Genomic DNA, 23,902 nt, shown 5'->3' on the forward strand with positions numbered 1-23,902 from the left:
CTATCGCAATACTTCTTCTATCGTTTTCTCGCAAACAATCATCATCCACACTATACATCTAATCCTTTGTTACAGCAAGCCGGTGAGATTGACAACCTCACTGTTTCGTTGGGGCAAAGTACTTTGGTTGTGTTGTGCAGGTTCCACGTTGGCGCCGGAATCCCTGGTGTTGCGCCACACTACATCTCGCCGCCATCAACCTTCCACGTGCTTCTTGGCTCCTACTGGTTCGATTAAACCTTGGTTTCTTACTGAGGGAAACTTGCTACTGTGCGCATCACACCTTCCTCTTGGGGTTCCCAACGGACGTGTCAACTACACGCATCAAGCAAATTTCTGGCGTCGTTGCCGGGGAGATCAAGACACGCTGCAAGGGGAGTCTCCACTTCCAATCTCTTTACTTTGTTTTTGTCTTGCTTTATTTTATTTACTACTTTGTTTGCTGCACTAAAATAAAACACAAAAAAATTAGTTGCTAGCTTTACTTTATTTACCGTCTTGATCTCTATATCAAAAACACAAAAAAATTAGTTACTTGCATTTACTCTACTTTATTTAGTTTTCTTTATTTACTACTGCTAAAATGAATACTCCTGAGAACACTAAGTTGTGTGATTTCACTAGTTAGGCTTAATGGAAAACAACAAAAATATTAGAGATCTTTATAGTATTTATCTTGAGTTAGGACATGAGGTGTTTGAAGAGAAAATTAAAAAACCCATGGAATTTTGTTGTAGCAATGTTATTAGCATGAACTCTTTGAACACTATTATTGCCAATGCTATGGAAGAATTTAAGCTTGGGGAAGCTGGTTTTGATGAGCATGATATTTTTAGTCCCCCAAGCATGGAGGAGAGAATTTACTTTGATGACACCTTTCCTCCCATTTATGATGATAGTGGTATTTTGGTGCCACCTACTATTGAGGACAAAGTTTATTATGGTTATACTATGCCTCCTACATTTGATGATTATGGTGATGAGAATAATAATGATAGCTACTTTGTTGAATTTGCTCCCACTACAATTAATAAGAATGACTATGCTTATGTTGGGAGTAGTAATTATTTTATGCATGAGACTCATGATAAGAATGCTTTATGTGACAGTTATATTGTTGAGTTTGTTCACGATGCTACTGGAAATTATTATGAGAGAGGAAAATATGGTTGTAGAAATTTTCATGTTATTAAAACACCTCTCTATATGCTGAAATTTTTGAAGTTACACTTGTTTTGTCTTCCTATGCTATTCACTTTGTTCTTCAATGACTTGTTTATTTACAAGATTCCTTTTCATAGGAAGTGGGTTAGGCTTAAAATGTGTTTTGAATTTGCTTCTTGATGCTCTCTTTTGCTTCAACTCTTATTTCTTGCGAGTGCATCATTAAAATTACTGAGCCCATCTTAATGGCTATAAAGAAAGAACTTCTTGGGAGATAACCCATGTTTTTATTTTGCTACTGTTTTGTTGTGTCTTGGAAGTTGTTACTACTGTAGCAAGCTCTCCTTATATTAGTTTTGTGCATTGTTGTGCCAAGTAAAGTCGTTGATAGTAAGGTTCATACTAGATTTGGATTACTGCGCAGAAACAGATTTCTTTGCTGTCAAGAATCTGGGCCTAATTCTCTTTAGGTAACTCATAAAATTATGCCAATTTACGTGAGTGATCCTCAGATACGTACGCAACTTTCATTCAATTTGGGCATTTTCATTTGAGCAAGTCTGGTGCCACTTTAAAATTCGTCTTTACGAACTGTTCTGTTTTGACAGATTCTGCCTTTTATTTCGCATTGCCTCTTTTGCTATGTTGGATGAATTTCTTTGTTCCATTAATGTCCAGTAGCTTTGTGCAATGTCCAGAAGTGTTAAGAATGATTATGTCACCTCTGAACATGTAAATTTTTAATGTGCACTAACCCTCTAATGAGTTGTTTTGAGTTTGGTGTGGAGGAAGTTTTCAAGGATCAAGAGAGGGAAATGATACATTATGATCAAGGAGAGTGAAAGCTCTAAGCTTGGGGATGCCCCGGTGGTTCACCCCTGCATATTTTAAGAAGACTCAAGCGTCTAAGCTTGGGGATGCCCAAGGCATCCCCTTCTTCATCGACAACATTATCAGGTTCCTCCCCTGTAACTATATTTTTATTCCATCACATCTTATGTGCTTTGCTTGGAGCGTCGGTTTGTTTTTGTTTTTGTTTTTGTTTGAATAAAATGGATCCTAGCATTCATTGTGTGGGAGAGAGACACGCTCCGCTGTTTCATATGGACAAATATGTCCTTAGGCTTTACTCATAGTATTCATGGCGAAGGTTGAATCTTCTTCGTTAAATTGTTATATGGTTGGAATCGGGAAATGCTACATGTAGTAATTCTAAAATTTCTTGAATAATTTGATACTTGGCAATTGTTGTGCTCATGTTTAAGCTCTTGCATCATATACTTTGCACCCATTAATGAAGAAATACATGGAGCTTGCTAAAATTTGGTTTGCATAATTGGTCTCTCTAAAGTCTAGATAATTTCTAGTATTGAGTTTTGAACAACAAGGAAGACGGTGTAGAGTCTTATAATGTTTACAATATGTCTTTTATGTAAGTTTTTCTGCACCGGTTCATCCTTGTGTTTGTTTCAAATAACCCTGCTAGCCTAAACCTTGTATTGAGAGGGAATACTTCTCATGCATCCAAAATCCTTGAGCCAACCACTATACCATTTGTGTCCACCATACCTACCTACTACATGGTATTTCTCCGCCATTCCAAAGTAAATTTCTTGAGTGCTACCTTTAAAATTTCCATTCTTTACCTTTGCAATATATAGCTCATGGGACAAATAGCTTAAAAACTATTGTGGTATTGAATATGTACTTATGCACTTTATCTCTTATTAAGTTGTTTGTTGTGCGATAACCATGTTCTTGGGGACGCCATCAACTACTCTTTGTTGAATATCATGTGAGTTGCTATGCATGTCCGTCTTGTCTGAAGTAAGGGAGATTTACCACTCATTTAATGGTTAGAGCATGCATAATGTTAGACAAGAACATTGGGCAGCTAACTAAAGCCATGAATCATGGTGGAAGTTTCAGTTTTGGACATACATCCTCAATCTCATATGAGAACATTAATTGTTGCTACATGCTTATGCATTAAAGAGGAGTCCATTATCTGTTGTCTATGTTGTCCCGGTATGGATGTCTAAGTTGAGAATAATCAAAAGCGAGAAATCCAAATGCGAGCTTTCTCCTTAGACCTTTGTACGAGCGGCATAGAGGTACCCCTTTGTGACACTTGGTTAAAACATGTGTATTGCGATGATAATCCCGGTAATCCGAGCTAATTAGGACAAGGTGCGGGCACTATTAGTATACTATGCATGAGGCTTGCAACTTGTAAGATATAATTTACATAACACATATGCTTTATTACTACCGTTGACAAAATTGTTTCTTGTTTTCAAAACCAAAGCTCTAGCACAAATATAGCAATCAATGCTTCCCTCTGCGAAGGGACTTTCTTTTACTTTTATGTTGAGTCAGTTCACCTATCTCTCTCCACCTCAAGAAGCAAACACTTGTGTGAACTGTGCATTGATTCCTACATACTTGCATATTGCACTTGTTATATTACTTTACATTGACAATATCCATGAGATATACATATTATAAGTTGAAAGCAACCGCTGAAACTCAATCTTCCTTTGTGTTGCTTCAATACCTTTACTTTGATTTATTGCTTTATGAGTTAACTCTTATGCAAGACTTATTGATGCTTGTCTTGAAAGTACTATTCATGAAAAGTCTTTGCTTTGTGATTCATTTGTTTACTCATGTCATTACCATTATTTTGATCGCTGCATTCATTACATATGCTTACAATAGTATGATCAAGGTTATGATGGCATGTCACTCCGGAAATTATCTTTGTTATCGTTTACTCGCTCGGGACGAGCGAGAACTAAGCTTGGGTATGCTGATACGTCTCCGACGTATCGATAATTTCTTATGTTCCATGCCACATTATTGATGATATCTACATGTTTTATGCATACTTTATGTCATATTTATGCATTTTCCGGCACTAACCTATTAACGAGATGCCAAAGAGCCAGTTGCTGTTTTCTGCTGTTTTTGGTTTCAGAAATCCTAGTAAGGAAATATTCTCGGAATTGGACGAAATCAACGCCCATGGGCCTATTATTACACGAAGCTTCCAGAAGACCGGAGGGGAGACGAAGTGGGGCCACGGGGCGCCGCCACACTAGGGCGGCGCGGCCTAGAGGGGGCCCGCGTGGCCCTAGCGTGTGGGGCCCCCGTGACTCTCCCGACTCCGCCCTTCCGCCTACTTAAAGTCTTCGGCGCGAAACCCCCAGTACCGAGAGCCACGATACGGAAAACCTTACTGAGACGCCGCCGCCGCCAATCCCATCTCGGGGGATTCAGGAGATCGCCTCCGGCACCCTGCCGGAGAGGGGAATCATCTCCCGGAGGACTCTTCACCGCCATGATCCCCTCCGGAGTGATGAGTGAGTAGTTCACCCCTGGACTATGGGTCCATAGCAGTAGCTAGATGGTCGTCTTCTCCTTATGTGCTTCATTGTTGGATCTTGTGAGCTGCCTAACATGATCAAGATCATCTATCTATAATGCTATATGTTGTGTTTGTCGGGATCCGATGGATAGAGAATACTATGTTATGTTGATTATCATTCTATTACCTATGTGTTGTTTATGATCTTGCATGCTCTCCGTTATTAGTAGAGGCTCTGGCCAAGTTTTTACTCTTAACTCCAAGAGGGAGTATTTATGCTCGATAGTGGGTTCATGCCTCCATTAAATGCGGGACGATGTGACGTAAAGTTCTAAGGTTGTGGATGTGCTTGTTGCCACTAGGGATAAAACATTGATGCTATGTCCGAGGATGTAGTTATTGATTACATTACGCACCATACTTAATGCAATTGTCTCGTTGTTTGCAACTTAATACTGGAAGGGGTTCGGATGATAACCTCGAAGGTGGACTTTTTAGGCATAGATGCATGTCTGGATAGCGGTCTATGTACTTTGTCGTAATGCCCAATTAAATCTCACTATACTCATCATATCATGTATGTGCATGGTCATGCCCTCTCTATTTGTCAATTGCCCGACTGTAATTTGTTCACCCAACATGCTATTTATCTTATGGGAGAGACACCTCTAGTGAACTGTGGACCCCGGTCCATTCTTTTACATTGAATACAATTTACTGCAATACTTGTTCTACTCGTTTTCTCGCAAACAATCATCATCCACACTATACATCTAATCCTTTGTTACAGACAAGCCGGTGAGATTGACAACCTCATCTGTTTCGTTGGGGCAAAGTACTTTGGTTGTGTTGTGCAGGTTCCACGTTGGCGCCGGAATCCCTGGTGTTGCGCCGCACTACATCCTGCCGCCATCAACCTTCGACGTGCTTCTTGGCTCCTACTGGTTCGATTAAACCTTGGTTTCTTACTGAGGGAAAGTTGTTACTGTGCGCATCACACCTTCCTCTTGGGGTTCCCAACGGACGTGTCAACTACACGCATCAATCTTCAAAAGAAAAACAGATGTTGATGGTAATATTACTGTCTATAAAGCTTGACTTGTCGCAAAGGGTTTCCGACAAATTCAAGGAGTTGACTACGATGAGACTTTCTCACCCGTAGCGAAGCTAAAGTCTCGTGAGGATTTTGTTAGCAATAGCTGCATTTTTCGATTATGAGATTTGGCGAGATGGATGTCAAAACGGCGTTCCTTAATGGTGATATTGAGGAAGAGTTGTATATGGTACAACCCAAAGGTTTTGTCGATCCTAAAAATGCTCGACAAGGTATGCAAACTTCAGCGTTCCATTTATGGACTGAAGCAAGCATCCCGGAGTTGGAACCGACGCTTTGATAAGGTGATCAAAGACTTCGGGTTTGTACAGACTCATGGTGAGGCCTGTATTTACAAGAAAGTGAGTGGGAGCTCTGTAGCGTTCCTGATATTATACGTAGATGGCATATTATTGATTGGGAATGATATAGAACTATTAAGCAGTATTAAAGGTTAATTGAATAAGTGTTTTTCAATGAAAGACCTTGGTGAAGCAGCGTACAATTTAGGCATCAAGATTTATAGAGATAGATCAAGACGCCTAATAGGGCTTTCACAGAGTACATACCTGGACAAGATTCTAAAGAAGTTTAGAATGGATGAAAGCAAGAAAGGGTTCTTGCCTATATTGCCAGGTAAGGTCTTGAGTAAGACTCAAGGTCCGGCTACGGCAGAACCTTGAGAGAGGATGAACAAGATCCCCTATGCCTCGGCAGTAGGCTCTATCATGTATGTTATGCTGTGTACTAGACCGGATATCGCACATGATGTTAGTTTGACCAGCAGATATCAGAGTGATCCAGGAATGGAACACTGGACAGCGGTCAAGAATATCCTGAAGTACTTGAAAAGGACTAAGGATATGTTTCTTTGTTATGGCGGTGACCAAGAGCTCGTTGTAACCAGTTACACCGATGCAAGTTGGAACACTGATCCTGATGACTCTAAGTCTCAGTCTGGGTACGTGTTTATACTGAATGGTGCTGCAGTAAGCTGGAGCAGTTCCAAGCAGTGCACGGTGGCGAAATCTTCAACTGAATCTGAATATATAGAAGCTTCGGAGGCTTCATCGGAAGCGGTATGGATGAAGAGGTGCATTGTTGAGCTTGGTGTGGTTCCTAGTGCATTGGACCGGTTAGTCATCTATTGTGACAACACAGGTGCCATCGCCAATGCAAAGGAACCAAGGTCACACAAGAAGCTAAAGCATATCAAGCTGCGTTTTCATTCGATTCGCGAGTACATCGAAGATGGTGAAGTAGAGATTTGCAAAGTACACACAGATCTGAATGTGGCAGATCCGTTGACTAAAGCTCTCCCTAGGGCAAAGCATGACCAACACCAGAATGCCATGGGTGTTAGGTACCTTACAATGTAATCTAGATTATTGACTCTAGTGCAAGTGGGAGACTGTTGGAGATATGCCCAATAGGCAATAATAAAGTGGTTATTATAATATCTTTGTGTTTATGATAAATGTTTGCATACCATGCTATAATTGTATTAACCGAAACATTGATACATGTGTGTTATGTAAACAACAAGGAGTCCCTAGTAAGCCTCTTGTATAACTAGCTTGTTGATTAATGGATGATCATGGTTTCGTGATCATGAATATTGGATGTTATTAATAACAAGGTTATATAATTAGAAGAATGATATAATGGACACACACCCAAATAAGCGTAGCATAAGATCAAGTCATTAAGTTCAATTTGCTATAAGCTTTCGATACATAGTTGCCTAAGTCCTTCGACCATGAGAGTATGTAAATCACTTACATCGGAAGGGTACTTTGATTACATCAAACGTCATTACGTAAATGAGTGGTTATAAAGATGAGATTAAGTATTCGGAAAGTGTGAGTTGATGCATATGGATAAATAGTGGGATTTGTCCATCCTGATGACGGATAGATATACTCTGGGCCCTCTCGGTGGAATGTCGTCTGATTAGCTTGCAAGCATGTGATTGGATCACAAGAGATGACATACCATGGTACGAGTAAAGAGTAATTGTCGGTAACGAGGTCGAACAAGGTATGGAGATACCGATGATCGAACCTCAAACAAATAAAATATCGCGTGACAAAGGGAATCGGCATCGTATGTAAATGGTTCAATCGATCACTAAGTTATCGTTGAATATGTGGGAGCCATTACGGATCTCTAGATCCCGCTATTGGTTATTGCTCGGAGAGGAGTCTCGACCATGTCTGCATAGTTCACGAACCGTAGGGTGACGCGCTTAAGGTTCGATGTCGCATAAGTAGATTTGGAATATGGTATGGAGACGAAGTTTGTTCGGAGTCTCGGATGGGATCCAGGACATCACGAGGAGGTCCGGAATGGCCCGGAGAATAAGATTCATATAAGGGAAGTTGATTTCTAGGTTTCGGAAAAGTTCGGAATTTTTCCGGTGGAAGACCGGAAGGTTCTAGAAGGTTCCGAAGGGGTCCACCATGGGGCCCACGACCTAGGAGGGGCCCACATGGGCCGAGGGGGTGCTGCCCAGCCCTAATGGGCCAGGCGCACCAAGCCTCAAGGCCCAGGCGGCCAACCCCTAGGGTTTCCCCAAAACCCTAGGGGGGGTCAACTTGGGGGGGAAGTTTCCCCCTCCCCCCTTGTGCGCCAGCCCTAGATGGGTTTGGGAGGCAGGGGGCCACCCCAGCCGACCCTCCCCCTATATAAAGAGGGGAGAGGGCAGGGGGCGACCCCAACCATTGCCTCCTCCTCTGGCCGCCCCTCTCCTCCTCCATACGCTGCTCCGGCTTAGGCGAAGCCCTGTAGCTTTTCTTCCTCCACCACCACCACCACGCCGTCGTGCTGCTGGAACTTGGAGGAGATCTACCACACCTCCGCTGCCCGCTGGAACGGGGAGAGGACGGGCTTCATCGACACCGTACGCGCGACCGAGTACGGAAGTGCTGCCGGATTGCAGCACCGGGACGATCGTCTACACCAACAACGAGATTAATCTCGTAAGCTTTGGAATCTTCGAGGGTTAGTCTCATCTCCATCTCGTTGCTCCGATCTTGTAGATTAGATCTTGGCTTTTCCATAGATTAGATCTTGGATTTGTTCGTCTTTGCGATAGGAAATTTTTTGTTTTCTATGCAATGAACCCATCAGCTGGAGGGTGCCACGGCCACCCAACGCCCTCACCGGGAGGAGGCCCGTCACCAGCAGGAAGAGGGGGAGACGGTCCACATAGACCGATCCAATTATAAATAGGAGATCACGTAATAGGAGATCACGTAAATAAATACTCTCCACAATGGAAAACGCTGACGTTCCCCCGGGGGAACAGCGTTCTAATCCCCCGCCTCCACGCACGCCACGTCCCTGTGGGGTCCACCCACGTTCTCATCCTCTCCCTTGTCTTCTTCTCTCTCTCTCTGTCCCCAAATAGAGCGCGCCGCACCATCGCCGCCGCGCCTCGCGCCCCTGCGCCACCACGCGCCACCCCCGCTGTGTCCCGCGCCACCGCCGTCGGGCCCCATCGCCGTCGCGCCCGCGCCGCCCCGCGATATCGCGGTGGAGGCGGACGACGCGCGGCACGCCGGCGGCAAGGGAGCCTCCTCCTGCGCCACTACGCCGCCCCGCGCCACCCCTGCAGCGCCGTCGTAGCCCCCTGTTGCGCCCCGCGCCATCTCCGCCGGGCCCCATCGCCGTCGCGCCCGCGCCCCCGCGCCGCCCGCGATATCGATGTGGAGGCGGACGACGTGCGGCACGCCGGCGGCAAGGGAGCCTCCTCCTGAGCCACCATGTCGCGCTGCCATGGGCCTCCCTCTGTCGTTGCTGCAAGGCGCACCGCCATGGCTCTCGCCGCCGCCGCCATGACTCCCGCCGCCGTCGCTGCAAGTCGCGCCGCCATGGGCCTCCGCTGCTTCAGTCCACTGCAGGGCTGCTCCCATCGTGGAGACGCATTGCTACCAAGCCATGGGGCGGCTGCTACCATTGTGTAGGTGCCTTGTGCGCTGCCAAGGCACATGCGGGGATGCTACAACGTCCTCTGTATTTTGCTACTTTTCTTCTATATTGTTGCTACTTTAGCATTTTTTTTGCTACCCATTCTCCGACGAGGTTTTCCGGCGAGATCTCCGGAGATGCCACCAACGATGTCTCTGATTTGGGTCGCTTTTGCTACATTGGCAGATTATTTTTGCTACAATAGCGTAACGTTTTTGCTACGTGGTCTCCAGCGAGATCTCCGGCGGTCTCCGGTGAGTCTCCGGCGAGTTCTGTGTTTTTTTAGGGGTGAACCTTTTTTGCTACAATTGGATTAGTTTTGCTACAATGGTGCATTTATGGAAGCAAAAGTGGGATTTTTGGTGAAAAATAGAGTTTGCTACAATTGAACCGTTTTTTGCTATTTTGGTACATCATGGTAGCAAAAGAAAAGCGGGAAAGTGAGGTGATGCTTTGATCATACGCCCCAAAACGGTCCACATAGACCGATCCAACGACTGGGGACCCGGCGAATCAGATTTCTGATTCTCGGGGGACGCTCAGCGCTCGCCCTCCACAATTCACGATTTAGAGGATTAGGAATATGTCATCCAACTTAACGTATTTTTCTAACAGTTTCTTGACGACCTTTCTGGCTTGTGGTGTTGCCGCGTCGTGGCGCGAACGGGAGACAGAGGGCGCCCGCGAGTCCGTCCGTGCGTGCTCGAGGCCGGCTTCGACACCGCCGACGCGGCGCGGAGCTGGTGGCACTGCTGCGGCTGCGTCGTTGCTGAAACGGGAAGCGGTGGAAGCGAACGACTGACCGGTCGGCGTCCGAGCACGATTCCTCCGGGCAGCGTCGCCGGCTTCTCTGTGTGGCTCAGCGGCGACTTGTTCTTGGTGGCCCTCCTCTGGCTCTCTAGCTCACGGCGGAGCCTGCGGATGGTTTCTTCGATGGCACCACGGTGCGAAGTGCCATAGGTGCTGGAAAAGACTCCTACCTCGTCTCGGATTCGGGCCTTCGACGCGGCATAGTTGTATTACCAAAACCGACCCATAGATGATGCTTACCGAAACTAATTGGGCCATCAGTCCGATCAAAATTTTCAAAATCCGAATCGTATTTGATCTTCCCCGCCATCTGCTTGGTTCCTACGCTTCCCTTTCCCGACACCAACTCGGTGACACTCATCCATATAGTCCTTGCTACCGCCCCCAAAGTTCCGCACCATCCATCCACTCCCCATCTCCTTCGTGTTCATCCATCGCCATGCCTGCTCTCATGCCGAAGCGCCCGTCCGCCGCCCTGCGCGAGATCCACCGCGAGCTCGATCGGCGCCGGAAGCTCGCCACTGTGGCAAAGGGAGGAATCATGAAGAAATCATCTCCTCCACCGCCGACCCCCAAAGCAGCAACTGGAGCAGTTATCCAGAAGAAGACGCCCGCGCTGATCCCCCGCAAGCCAGCCGCGGCGGCCATCGTGAAGCTTCAGGCTATTCCGCTGGGAGAACTTACACCGAGATGCACTGCCCTGAAGCGCCGAGACCCGCTGATACCGTTCGCCATGAAGAAGGTTTCCGGCGTCACCAGCGGGGGAATCCAGAAGCCGCCCGCGTCGATCCTGGACGAGCGAGCCGGAGCGGCGAAGAAGAAGCCGTTCCTGCCGATGTCGCACAAGCCGGCCGAAGCGGCGACCAAGAAGTCACCCGCGCCGATCTCGCACGCACCAACCAGAGTGGTCTACAAAAAATCGTCTGCGACGATCTCCCGAGCAACGCCACCACTTGTCATGTCTTCGGCCGACTACGAGCCCATCCAGAAAGGAACAACGGTGCGCGTGCGGACGCCGACGGGAACGACGCCCAGGGGCGTGCGAATCTTTATCATGCTCAGCGCCGTCGTCGTCTCCGATGCAGAGGACGGCTACTTGGAGGTCATGTACAACGGCGGCTTCCCGCGCGACAACCCCTTCCGCGGCGTGCGCGTCGCCAGGGATCAGGTGAAGAAGATGCCGTCCTCGTCGCACCAGTGATCAGAAGGCGAAGCAGCCGGGGCCGCTCCAAGGTCGTCTTGCCGCGTCGCAGCTCCTTGAAGTGGATTTAGAGATATGACGATGTCTTCTTGCAAGTTTTTCGGTCACAGAAGGCACTGAGATGTGTAACTAGGATATAGAGTATTTTTTTACGTTCTATGTGCGTTTAGTTCTTGGCATCAGATGATTGTATAACAGATCAATAAAGTATTTAGAGATCTGACATGTCTTCTTGCAAAGTTTTTTGTGTGGCAGAAGGCCGTGAGATGTAGCTAGGATGATTCTTATGTTTTATGCACGTGTAGCTCTTGATTCCTGGAATCAGACGATTTCCTAATGTATGAATTTTGTTTAGTTTTGTTTACCATCGAATATATATGAATATTTGGAATACGATTAACTGAATGCTTTCCGCTGTTATTAATTTTTGTTAAAGATGGTTTTAGTAGGCGATCTACACAAAAATAATCCTTTTAGGTAAAAATTGCACGAAATGACCATCCGGCCAAATTATTTCACGCTTCTAATCCTTTTACGTGGCTCCCTTCGCAAAGACGCCACATAGTCTTTTAGTTTTTCTTATCAATTTATTCTACCAGTTGAATAAATTTTTTGAACTGTGGCGAAGCACGAGCATTCAATTAGAAATAACCTTATAGTCGCACATATTACCGCCGGCGAATCCGATTCAAAGTGGCCGGCGGTAAGTCCTTCGAGGCCCATCTCGCGGTACCGCCAGAGAGTGCAGTTGGGCTCGCCGGGGATAGCCCCATTACCGCCGGCGAAACAGTACGGAAAGTGCCGGGGGTAAGTTGAGCCGCGGCCCCAGGATGGGCCTCCAATTACCGATGGCGCCTTCAGTTGGAATTCGCCGGGGGTAACGCCTTGTACCGCCGGCGCCTCCGAATGGAATTCGCCGGGGATAACGTGGACTGGAAAATACCCCAGGCGCCTGCAGATTGATTTCGCCAGGGGTAACCCCGCGGACCACCCTTTTGGCCTCGCACGCGCCCAACCTAGCCAACCCAGCCCGTCACCTGCTATCTCCCTCTATCCACTCCCACTCCCCGAATCAGAAAGCCCTAACCCCTTCCCCTCACTCTCCCTCTCCGCTCCACACCAGAGCCCGGCGGTGGCCCCATGAATCATGGCACCAACAACGGCGAGCCATCCGCAGGGAGCACGAGATGGCGATCAAGTTCCCGGCGACGGTGGACGCGAGATCTAGGCGCTCCTTCCGCCGCCGCCTGCGTCGCCGCTCGATCCCGTCGCCTCCTTAGAGTTCTCCCCGTCTTGCACATCATCGACGCGCGCCCGAGCGCCTCTTTCCCTGGCTGCCTCTCTGTCGCCTCCTCTTCCCCCACGCACACCATCTTCCGCTCGGCCGCTCCTCTGCGCTCCTTCCTCCTCAACCCCCGACGGCATCCAGGCAGGCTCCCTCCTACTGCCCCTCTGCGCCTCCATACAGATCGGGAGCCAGGAGATAGCCGTCGTCGTCGAGCGGGATGGTGGCGTGCGGCGGTGGGATCTAGGCCACCATCCAGATCGGACTTGATCGCTTTTGCTTTTCTTTTCAGGGTCTTGTAGTTCTTGGTTGTATTATTTTTACTTCTGGATTTTTTTGTAATTTGTACACACCATTACGTGGGTAGCCTGGTGCTGCAGATGGGCCTCTCGCCCTCTTTTTTTATTTGCAAAAATTGATACCGCCGGAAAGTAGGGCAAAGCACCAGGGGTATTTTCATCTTACCGTAGGCGAATACAAAAACGTCGGGTAGCTCATTACCACCGGCGAGGTGATCACCGGCGAGTACAAAAGCGCCAGGGATAGCCCAAAACTGTGTGCCGGCGGTAAGGCTATTCCTAGTGGTGGCAAGGGCTCCACACCCTTCTGTGTGGCTCCCTTCGCAAGGGCACCACACATTCTGTCATACGTGGCGGGTTAAGCCTGTCAGCCAACAATGTGTCGTACTGCTTCCACGAGCGCCACATAGACAGGTGTGGCGCCTTTACAAGGACACCACACAAAAAAGGTTAGAGGCGTAAAATATTTTGATCGGAGGGTCATTTCGTGCGTTTTTTTTTCTTTCCATAAAGCGTTTTTTTTGTGTAAATCGCCAGTTTTAGTATCACTAGATATGTTTCTTCGAGGTCCACTTCTCGTCCTTTCATTATTTGAGAAGTTCACTTTCGTCCTAAAAATTATTTTTAGTTTTAAACAAATCTCCAACTCTTAGAATAGTCCATTTTTGATCCCTTTTCGATTGAGTTGAGGAAATCGTTGCCGTGGAAAAAAAAAAATCAACCAACCAACTGAGATATGGAACCCAACATCTTAATGCAAAAAAATTGAAACCCATGTGCCAGAACCAATCTCTCTTGAAGCGTTGCGCCATACAAACCGCTTGCTTGCATCGTTCTGCCCCTTCGCCCTTCACCATTGCCTAGAGTTTTTTTAGCTACTAGTGGGAGATATTTTCCTGGCTCAATCGGGATAAAGACTAAAAGTGAATGATTCTCCCAGTTCAAGGTTTATTTTGAACCAAGCGGAAATTCTAGGATTAAAAATGAAATTTCACTAGAATTCAAAGATCAAAAGTGGAATTTCTTCCTTTCCGACTAACTTGTATCGAATCAGGGTTGACACCAGAGAAAAACCTGATATGAAGGGCAAGGGCAAGTAGAAAGGTACAAACTTCTCGGTAGTAGGAGGTAAACATATTCCATGGGTGGAGACAACGGATGGCGGTGTCCAGGAGGGGGGGGGGGGGTTGAGAGCCAGTTATGAGGGAGCACCGGAGTGGTGAATTGATGAGAGTGACACGTGGACCGTTGGATGGGTGATCTGATGGCCTAGGAAAAAGTGACTAGATTTAGGAAAACGGTTTTGCTAGTTCTCCAACGATTGAGAAAGTAGCTTAATTCTTGCTTGACTCTTAAACAATTAGATTACAACATGTTTTGCTCTAGCCATAAGGTGCAACATTGCTTGGAACTGATTTTCTCAGTTGCGCATGAGGTTGCAACCGAGAAAAATATCTTAAACTGTTTGACTGCATCGTGGTTCATGTTATATCCATAAGTTCTAGCATGTGTTCTAGCTCGGGTTCGACGATGTCATCCTATTTTCAGTCAACTGACAATTAGTCATTCCCTTTGAAAATATCCAGTCACATGTGATGTAAGGACCCTATAATTAAATATATATTTAAAAGCATATTTGAAGATGTAAGGACCCTATAATTAAATATATATTTAAAAGCATATTTGTCAACAAAGGCAGAGGGGGTCAACTTTAATTGTGGGGTGATTTTAATTTGATTAGGAAAACTAGTGAGTATAATAAGGAGGCGGTTTTAAATAAGTGGTCAAATTTATTTAATGTTATTATTGAGTTTTGGGATATGAAAGAAGTAGGGCTGGTAGAAGGTATATTGCCCTGCTATAGCCCATTCTGCATGCAACATTTTTAATTTTTTCTATCATATATCTTTTCTATACATAATTAAACCCTAACAGTATGATAAATAGATATTAATTCAAAGAATAAATATGACATAAATACATTACTATGATTCAATTTATTTACCATTTTCATCTACTTTGAAATATATAACATCAAACCTATTTTATATCGCTCTACCATTCATATTGCAAAACTCAAAGTAAAGTGATGAACAACATCCCATTTTAGCAATAAACCAAGACATCCAGTAGACTACATGAATACTGGTGATAGATAGGTACCACACTTACTTATATAATATCATCATAGAGGTCCACTACATCCAACACACATAGATCATAGAGGTTTTAAACTTACTTACATAACCATTACAGCACTCCACTTATTATAAGTTCACACATTGCATCAAAACAAACATCAGCATATAGATGATGCGCTGAGACAACCTGATCTTCATGTCCATGAACTAAGAGCATCCCCAGCCGTCTCCCCGACGAGGCCTCCAGGATGCTTTTTTTTTTCTCATCCGGATGGTCGAAAACGGCTCAGTCGCGCCCCCTGCTCCTCGTTTTTGTCTGGATTAGGCCTTTCATCCGTCCGGAGAGCCCAGGCCATCCCCGGGTTCCCGAGACCCGGCCGGGGACTCCGGACGAAAAAACACGCGCGAAACGTCGAGCGGGCCCGTGTTGTCGGTGACACAACCGGTAGTTCCCTCCATTAATTTCGTTTTCCCTCCAAATTGCGCCGCATAGAAGCATTTTCCCCGCCGAAATTCGGAGCTACACCATTCTCCCTTCCACCACCATGCCGCGAAGAAGCTCGCCGCTGATGGCGCGCCGAAGGCGAGGAAGCCGCGGGCGCCAAGACAGAGGCCGTCGGGCATGTCAAACGCGGAGTGGGCGGCGGATCAGGAGCGGCGGCGGAACGAAACGTGTTCGCCCGCATCTCGGAGTGCGACAAGTGGAAGGCGGTGCGCAAGAATCTCACCAACAACAAGGGCGAGCAGTACAACCCCGACGATTCAGCCCCTGCTGCGTCGGCGGGCCGCCCCGAGCAAGGCCAGAAGAAGCTGAAAGAGCAGAAGAAGGCCGGCCATCCAGCCGTCAGGTTGCACGCGTCCTTCGACAAGTGATGGGCCGACACGAGGGCGCACGCCGCCGGGAGGGACGACAAGCACGACGTGCGGTGGAAGGCGATGCTCGCCAACCAGGGCGTCCGGATTGCCTTGCTCAAGGAAACAGCCGCGGCGAAGAAGAGGAACACCGACATGGCGTTCCTGATCGGCGGCAACGACGTCAACATGGACGAGGAGACGAGGGCTTGGTACACACCCATCGCCAAGATATCCTCCGGCCACCGTCGGCTCCTTCGTCCTCCACTTCGACGTCTACTCCCACCGCTTCGACAACTGCAGACGCCGATGCTGCGCCTGACGATGTCACGCCAGACGCCGATGCAACGCCCGATGCCGCGCGAGACGCCGTTGCTCAGGATGGGCCGCCGATGAGTCTGTAGTCGTCTAGTTTCGATCGCCGGAATGTGGCTGATCCGATCGCCGGACATTGGCGATTCTTTTGTGTAGCGGGAAGACAATATTTTCAATCTATCGCCGCTGAATGGGCGAAAGCCGAGGGTGCGACTGGAAAAATGTTGCCCCCACGCTCTTTTTACATCCAGTCCCCGGCGTTTGTTAAATCCGGATTTTCGCCCCGTGGGTCGAACGGCTGGGGATGCTAAATAGGCTGGTGGCGTTGCCGCGTCGTGGCGGGAATGGGAGACAGAGGGCGCCCGCGAGTCCGTCCGTGCGCGCTCGAGGCCGGCTTCGACACCGCCAACGCGGCGCGGAGCTGGTGCCACTGCTGCGTCGTTGCTGAAACGGGAAGCGGTGGAAGCGAACGACTGACCGGTCGGCGTCCGAGCGCGATTCCTCCGGGCAGGGTCGCCGGCTACTCTGTGTGGCTCGGCGGCGACTTGTTCTTGGCGGCCCTCATCAGCTGGCTCTCTAGCTGACGGCGGCGCATGGTTTCTTCGGTGAGACGACGACGCGAAGTGTCATAGGTGCTGGAAGACTCCTAGCTCGCCTCGGATTCGGGCCTTCGACGCGGGGCAGTGGTCCTAGTTGCATTACCAAAACCGACGCCATAGATCAGGCCATCAGTCCGATCCAAATATTCAAAATCCGAATCGTATTTGATCTTCCCCGCCATCTGCTTGGTTCCTACGCGCTACGCTTTTCTTTTCCGATACCAACTCGGTGACACTCGATCCATATAGTGCTTGCTACCACCCCCCATACTTCCGCACGATCCATCCCATCCACTCCTCTACTTCGTGTTCGCAGAATCCATCGCCATGCTTGCTCTCATGCCTAAGCGCCCGTCCGCCGCCCTGCGCGAGATCCACCGCGAGCTCGATCGGCGTCGGAATCTCGCCGCCGTGGCGAAGGGACGGATCGTGAAGAAATCATCCCCTCCACCGCCCATCCCCAACGCAGCAGGATTAGTCATCCAGAAGAAGTCGCCCGCGCCGATCCCGCGCAAGCCAGCCGCAGCGGTCATCGTGAAGCGCCGAGACCCGCCGATACCGTTCGCCATGAAAGTTTCCGGCGTCACCAACGGGAGAATCCAGAAGCCGCCTGCGCCGATCCTGGACGAGCGAGCCGGAGCGGCGAAGAAGAACCAGTTCCTGCCGGTGTCGCACAAGCCGGCCGAAGCGGCGACCAAGAAGTCATCCGCCCCGATCTCCCGAACAACGCCACCACTTGTCACGTCTTCGGCCGACTCCGAGCCCATCCAGAAAGGAACAATGGTGCGCGTGCGGACGCCGACGGGGACGACGCCCAGGGGCGTGCGAATCTTTATCATGCTCAGCGCCGTCGTCGTCTCCGATGCAGAGGGCGGCTACTTGGAGGTCATGTACAACGGCGGCTTCCCGCGCGACAACCCCTTCCGCGGCGTGCGCGTCGCCAGGGATCAGGTGAAGAAGATGCCGTCATCGTCGCACCAGTGATCAGAAGGCGAAGCAGCCGGGGCCGCTCCAAGGTCGTCATGCCGCGTCGCAGCTCCTTGAAGTGGATTTAGAGATATGACGATGTCTTCTTGCAAGTTTTTCGGTCACAGAAGGCACTGAGATGTGTAACTAGGATATAGAGTATTTTTTTACGTTCTATGTGCGTTTAGTTCTTGGCATCAGATGATTGTATAATAGATCAATCAAGGATTAATTTAGAGATCTGACATGTCTTCTTGCAACGTTTCTTGTGTGGCAGAAGGCCGTGAGATGTAGCTATATGTTTTATGCGAATCCCCTCCTTGGCAATCGCTCGCTCGAGCGATCGATTTCTGTCGGCGCGGAGCGCTCGCGCGGCAGCGCGAAGGCAATTCCCTTTTCGTCGCGTCACGCTTGTCACGTCTATTTCTATTTTTGGTAACCGATCGACTTTTCTTTTTCGGCCCGTCGTTTTCGAATTATTTCGAATCGATTTGATGTTCCCCTCCTTCCGCCCGTTATCCTCTCTCCCCTGTTCTCCTCCCATTCAGCCCCGACGGAGAGGGCGACGGCGACGGCGACGGCGGAGTCGACGGTCCGATTCCCTGTGGCTAGTGCGCGACCTAGATTTCTCCTGCCCTCAGTTCACTAGCAAGGGCCAGTCGATTTCGGCGCTGTAAGGTTAGTATTCGAACTGGATCTAGTGGGGAGATCTGGGTCTCGCCGGCCGGTTTGTTTGTCCGGCGAGGGATTGTTTTCCACCGTGGATTTTTTTTCTGATGGGATTTTGTTTGTCTGGCGATGGATTGTTCCAGCGAGGGTTTGTTTTTTGGGTGGATTTTGTTCTCCGCCTAGGTTCCTGATCCGTCTCTCGGTTCACAAACCTCTGTTATCTGGGTCTCGCCGGCCGGTATTGTTTTGTGCGGCGAGGGATTGTTCCACCGTGGATTATTTTTCTTATAGGATTTTGTTTTTGTCCGGCGAGGGATTGTTCCGGCGAGGGTTTGTTTTTTGGGTGTATTTTGTTCTCCGCCTAGGTTCCTGCTTCGTACCTCGTTTTCACAAATCTCTGTTATGAGATCGGCTGTAAATTGCGTTGTCACTGTTTTAATGTTCATTGTAGTTATGATTTTTGGCCCGGTGCACTGCTTTTTGTCCACAATATCTATGGTAATTGTAGCAGGAGAAAGCAGAGACCATGGGACTTGTTTTCTAGGGGTTCACAAATCCCTGTTATGGGGTTTGTTTTATCAACTCACTTATTCACTTTTCATCAACAAGTATCTCAACGTTTAACCAACACATACGTTCTGAAGTTACCCACCTCTTTTTTTCTATGTTAAGGGAATGATGAACTCATTTTTTGTACTCCTGCATATGTTTTTTTGTTTTGCTGCTGATTTCTACCTTTTTACAGTGGTGATTCTTGGTTGGGCTTGATATATTAACCAAGGCATTGTTATTTTGATTTCACTAAGAGTTTTTCTCATTATCATGGCATCTGTTTTTGTATTGCAGCGTTGTTGTTTCCATGGAGGGCAGTAAGAAACAAGGTGGTGATCATCTAGGTGTTCGCAAAATGCCCAATGCTAGTGAGCGTGCTAGGAATCGGGCCTCTCCTTTTCCTATTGTCAGGTTATATGAACATCTAAGTTCTGATCAGAAGAACTCGATTGAGGATATGGATCTTGGTTCAATGCTTGACATGAAGTGCCATGTTCTTCACAATCCATTGATAAGCTGGCTTGCTCCTTTGTATGATAGTCAATCTCGAGAGTTTGTCATTCAAGGGCGTGGTAGAATCCCTCTCAATGCTGATTCCATTTACCGCACACTCGGTCTTCCGCGGGGGGATATTCCTGTTGTGTATGCAATGGATTCTGTCATAGAGGCTCGTCTAGGTCCTTTGTTATTTCCTGGCCATAGCAGCACGCCGAAGATTACTGGTGTGTTCACAATATTGTCATAGATGACTCAGTATGATGACATTTTCAAGCAAGTTTGGATGATGTATCTTGTCTGTACTTTGCTTGCACCAACAACGTCTAACAAATTCAGCAACAGATGTTATCCTATACTGGTATATGTGTTATCCTCTAGTTTTTTAAAAAATCATTCAATTTTTAGCATTTTTTTATTAATATATGTGCTTGTTTTTATCAATATATGTGAACAATAATTTTACGCGGTGTTTACATTATTTTTTTGTAGGACAACATTAGCAATGTCAGGAACATGAACCTTTGTCAGTTTGTGTGCGATAGATTGCATGATGAGCTTTGTACTAGGAAGCCTTCTGGAGGGTGCCTGTTCCATGTTCAGTTACTGTATGTTGACTCTTTGGATATTAGCTCTCTTAACCTTGACCTTCCAGATGGTAGATTTGTTGCTAATATATGGTCAAAAAAATATGTTGATACTGTGCTTGATGCAGACTTGAAGAGGGATGGATCTGGTTATGGGAAATCTCGAGGTTAGTTAATATTTTTGGGTTTCTCATCTTATGACATGAACTTTATGGTCGATTTTGTGCAAGCTGATGCATTTTTTGTTTTTGTTTTGTCACTAATATCAGTTGAAGCCACACCTTGTTATAAATTTCAACTTGTTTGGAGGTGCAGCTAGCTTTGAAAGATGGGTTGAAACCAATACTGCACCTAACTGCCCGAAAATTGTATGATACCGTGATAAGTTTTTTATTTAGTTTTTTGTTTTTCAATTTTGTATGGTACCATTACATTTTTTAGTATCTCTCTTCTTTTAAATGATTTTTCCCTTTTTCATTTTTTTGTGTTGTTTTTTGATGTAGCGTAAAGACAAGGTTGCTAGATTAATGGGTGAGTTTGCTTCTGGTCTCACTGGTCTAATGAGTAAGCTTGTTCAAGGTTTGACTGAAGTTGATGATGATGAAGTTGTGGATATTGCAAAATTTGATAAGACATTACGTTCTCAAATTGTTGCCTCTCGTTCATTGCATGATGGAGGTGCTGCAAACACAACCTCTCCTATTGCGCAATCAACTTATGATCGTCCTGCTAAGATTGTAGGGAAATCACCAATACGCCGCCTGAAGAATGTGCCTTGCAATCAAAGTGCTGATGCTACAGATGTTGGAGGGGATGTGCCTTGCAACCAGATTGCTGATGTTACAGATGTCGTAGGGGATGTCCTTTGCAACCAGAGTGCTGATGCTACATATGTCGGAGGGGCTATTACTGCTGATCCATTGAATGTTGTTGATTCCGTTTCATCACCTGTCTTTGAGCAAACTAATGTTCTGGCCGAGGCCCCTGTTGTTGAGCAAACTCGTGTTACCAGTGTCTGCCGCAAAAGCAGCTTGTGCTGCCAAAGCGCCATGTCAAACCGATAAGGTACCTGTTGTCAACTTCAGTGACAATATGTCCGACGGCGAGAGTTATCATTCCGGCAATGACAGTGATTATGTTGATGAAGCCGTTGCTGCTCGCTTTGTTATTCAAAGCGGACGTCATGTGGATGGAGGTGAGCATGCCGATACCGTGTTGTCGGAATGTGCAGCCGTGCCAAGCCGTACAACTCTTTCTGGTGTTGCGACAGTTGTTCCCGGTGTTTCTCCTGAACTGGTTTCCAGCAGTGTACCCATGGATATTGATGATGCTGTTGCGGAACCATCTGATGCTGATGCTCTAGTACGTTTTATGGAAACTGATATCACTGTTGCATCAGCAGATAATAGGATTGTGTTTCAGGGTCTTGAAAATCTTGCAGAAACTGCTGCTATGCATATTGATGGTGTTGTTGATGAGCGAGATTTAGATATTGGGAAGCAAGTTTTATCTGAAACAAATGAAGCTGATCTTCTTCGTGCCAAAGATGCCAGTGCTGATGGTGCTGTCATTTCTGTCGGTACGAAGTCAGGCGAAGTTCTGAGTTCTAGCCTTGAGGTTGCTGTAATGAAAGAAGACAATGGGAAAGGATTATCTCATGGTTATGATGTTGTCAGTGAGACAATCAACAACGTTGTGAATGATTTGAAAAGGAGTAGCTCTGCTCTCGATGCTTCTGAAGCGAAACGTAGTTGTGTTGTACGCGAGGATCGTTCTGTTAATCCTGTCACTACTAGGAAAAGGCCTAGCCGTAAGGTTGACTTCAGTGGCGCACCATGATGGCCGTGCGCCACTACTACTTAGCAGTGGCGCACCACAAAATGGTGGGCCACTGTTACAAATGTAGTAGTGGCGCACCTTGTTTGTGGTGCGCCATTACTAATTCCCGGCAGGAGACCAGCTCCTACCCAAAACTAATAGTGGCGCACGTCTCCATGGTGCGCCACTCGCTACTTTGCTTACTTATGGCGCATGGCTTTGTGGTGTGCCACCGCTAGGAGGTGGCCGGGGCCCTTTAGAGATGAGGGCTTTAGCAATGGCGCACTCGCGTGGTGCGCCACTACTAGCTATGGCGCACCGTCGACATGGTGCGCCACCGCTAAGTTGGGCAGGGGCGTGGGTTTACAGTGTACCGTGTGAGCAGTGGCGCACCACTTAGCAAGGTGCCGCTCATTGCCTAACCTCGGGGACCATTTCCTCGCTTTTCACCCTCCACTCACATGTGCCACCCACTTTCCCCAAACACTCTTCCACCACCACCTCCCACCAAATCTGGATCTGGTCGTGTTGCCCCTCCTTCCCACCTCATTTTCACCTCTTCATTCACCAAAATAAAGTTGGTAAACTTAATTTTCTTCATAGGTAAGTAATGGTGAAGCTTTCTTAGCTCAATACCCTACTCAATCTCAACTTTTTACCTCATCCAACACTCTAGGTCTCGCCGTATCGGTAACTTTGTTGGTTTTATGCTTTGTGTGTGAACGGTTCCGATCGTCTTGCACACACACGTGTGTGTGCACATATGTTATGCGAAGCTCATGTATTGTGTGCGCATGCGCGAAAAGCGTCTCACGTGCATGTGTGTTGTATGCGAAGCCTCCACATGTGTTGTATATGCAAAGCCTCCGATCCACACATGTGTTGCATGCATGTGTTTGTTTGCAGGGATTTGAAATGCGATGGAGTTGCCAATATTTTGCCGAAACGTTGATTCATTTCCGTTTCGGAGAATGTTGGGCATACTACGCATATACATGTCCGATTTTTAGGGAAGGTCATGCCAAAATTTTCTTTTGGTATGCTAAGATATCCATTTTCTCTATATCCGCAGCGACCATGGTCCGCATGATGAGTGAAGGCGTTGTGGCTAGGTTTTTGAAAGCCGCGACAGCCGAGATGATTAGAAATAACCAAAAGGAGATAAGATGTCCGTGTCGAAGATGCAAGCTAACGAGCCTTATGGACCCTAAAGCCGATATGGTGCGGGACCACCTTCTCATGCGTGGTTTCATGGATGGCTATCGGTGGGAAGGCGACGAAGATGATTATGAATTTGTCCATGGGAATTCAACAAGAAGTAAGGAAGGAGGTGATCGGGATGTAGAAGATCTCGGGCATGATCGGGATGTAGAAGATCCCGGAGATGATGATGACCACAATGTAGGAGATCCCGGACCTCGATGATGAGGAAGATCAAGATGGAGGTCATCATGACGATCATGAAGATGAAGACGATGGACCATCGTCGATGGACCGGGTGCGGGACCCTTATCTTCAAGAGCCGCTTCTCAAGCGGACGAGTAACGCAAGAGCCGCCGCCCGAGAGAAAGCCAAGATGGATCAACTGGAGGTAGACGCTCGTTACTCCATTGTATGAAGGATGCAGGCCGGAGGATACCCGCCTGAAAGTAACGCTCATGGCTCGGGAGATGAAGGTAAAGCACAAAATGACCGACACATCCTTCAACGACAA

The sequence above is a fragment of the Lolium rigidum genome, chromosome 7 (assembly GCF_022539505.1).
Source record: "Lolium rigidum isolate FL_2022 chromosome 7, APGP_CSIRO_Lrig_0.1, whole genome shotgun sequence".
In the NCBI taxonomy this organism is placed as follows: Eukaryota; Viridiplantae; Streptophyta; class Magnoliopsida; order Poales; family Poaceae; genus Lolium; species Lolium rigidum.